This window comes from Trachymyrmex cornetzi, unplaced genomic scaffold (genome assembly GCF_001594075.2).
Source record: "Trachymyrmex cornetzi isolate Tcor2-1 unplaced genomic scaffold, Tcor1.1 scaffold838, whole genome shotgun sequence".
Taxonomy (NCBI): Eukaryota; Metazoa; Arthropoda; class Insecta; order Hymenoptera; family Formicidae; genus Trachymyrmex; species Trachymyrmex cornetzi.
The window spans coordinates 23652-26020 of record NW_017300178.1 but is presented as its reverse complement, the minus strand read 5'-3'; positions in this window follow the sequence as shown (position 1 = coordinate 26020).

Here is a 2369-nt window from a genome sequence, read left to right as displayed (position 1 = left end):
TGAGCCGTGTCCAACTGGGTGCCACCCTTATGCATATAGTGTTGTGTCTCGCTCAAACGCGTCCATCTTTCCTTGTCTAATATACTGCAAAACTAGAAGATCGAACACCTACTGCTAGACACGATTATTGCTTTGTTTACCATCCCGAATCTTCGCTCAGCATTCGTATACACGTTATTTGCAGATCAATATAAATCTTTTTTTTGAAGCTTTTAATCTTAGTTTCATAAATTCAATATTGTTTGTGCACGTAATGCGCTGAGTGCTGCACTATTGTTGGTCTATACGTCTATAAAACTTTTGTATTAAAGAAACATCTATGTCAGGTGACAGCGGTGATGCACATTTGGCTCCCCGGCAACACGGACGGCGAGTCGCTGTCTCGCTCGCTCTCGCGCAGCGGCGAAATGGTGGGGCGGTTTTCCGTGTTGCCGGGGAGCCAAATGTGCATCACTGGTTCGTGACGCGTATCGCCAGCGGTTTAATACGAATTTCATGCTCATACTACGGGCTGTGCGCTCTCGACCGCCTATTTAAAGGTGCGCGAATTCGCGAGTCGCGCAGTAATAAAATGTATCTCGCTTCATCCTTCCGACATTCTGGATTTGAGCGCCGAGCAGTTGCAGTATATATCGAAGGTTGTACTGTTACGGTGACTACATCGATTACGTGTGGAACAAGCTTCCGGGACACGTGAAAGCTGATTCGGAGGTTCGAACGTATCGTCGCTGCGGCGAGCATTACAATCAACCGTAGTAGCGAACGCACATCGACTGTCCGGCACCGAAGGTAAAAGACTGTAGCGAATGTCAGCGTCGGGCGGCAGTCTGTTGAATCCAGCGATAAACGCGCTTCCTTTCGAGTTACATATCCCGGGCTACCAGTTTTGCGGTCCGGGTACTCGGCCGACGAAGCGATTAGCCAGAGGTGATACGGGTATAAATCCGCTGGACGCGGAGTGCCGAGAACACGACATTGTGTATTCTCGGAGCAACGATTTCACCGATAGACACGCGGCGGACATGGTACTCGCCGATAAAGCGCTAGAACGCGTCACTGCGAGAGATTCGGCTCTGTGCGAGAGAGCTGCCGCTGCTGCCGTTTGGGGAGCGATGAAAACCAAAACCAAGGTCGGCATGGGCATGAAACCGAAGAAGACGATGAGGAAAAACACAACGAAAAAGACAGCGAAAAAACGGATACTACCAACAGCGAAACGAGGCGGTGTGTTACCGTTTCTGCCAATGTTGAGTGCGCTCGGATCCTTGATTAGAGGAGCGATCAAGTGGCGAAAGCGGTAAACGATAGCAAAGCCGGGCGACGTCAGCTCGAGGAGCTGCAACGTCACGATCGCGCGATAGAACAGGGTCACGGATTGTATCTCGCTCCGCACAAATACGGACGCGGACAGGGCGTAGCAGTAAACAAAAAAAAAACGCCAAAGAGACGATAAAAATGCCCTCGGATGCAACTACCAACGTGCAATTGGACATGCTTGCGAGACGTATGCGCGTACCGTACTTTAGAGGTGTTTTCATGCGTAATGCGTTATCGACGAGCGGCGTGCGTCGAAACGAAAGCGGTATCGTGAATCTGGATGATGCGACGGGACCCAGTACTCACTGGGTAGCGTACGCGAAGAGAAACAACCGCGTCGGGTACTTCGACAGCTTTGGTAATCTTCGACCGCCCAAGGAACTGGTGCGATATTTCGGGAACGGTGCTACAACGATACAGTACAATCGCACGTCCTATCAGACGTTCGATCAGAGATTCTGCGGACAGATGTGCCTGTGGTTTCTACGAACGTTCGACGCTCGTGAATTTAAAAAACTCGACGAGGTGCCGTGAAATCTCAGTATTGGTCGAACGTTTTTCCCGTCATGTCGTTGACACTTGCACTGTGCGGGAAGAGCAGCCTCCTCGCGGCGAACTACTTCCCCGCCATAGATTTGAGTGTGACGGTGATTACGAACTCGGTCTGATGATTTTTGAGACTTATCACACGATACCGAACGTAAACGAATCGAACAATAAATTTTATTTCGACAAAGACGACGCAGAAATTACAATTCCCGAAGGTTCGTACGAAGTACGAGACACAAATAAATTTTTGAAACGTGCGATTTTGCGTTCACACCACGACGCGCTTGAAACCGTTGACATAGTGCTTTTGCATGGTGATAATAGCAACAATAGCAACTATAACACCGATGATGACGAGGATGGCGAGGGTGTGGAATATCCGATAACAATCCGCGCAAACTACAACACGATGAGATGTGAGATTAGATGCGCCTACAAAATAAACTTTGGCAAGCTCAATAGCATTGGATCGCTGCTGGGATTCTCGTCGAAGCGTATACTGC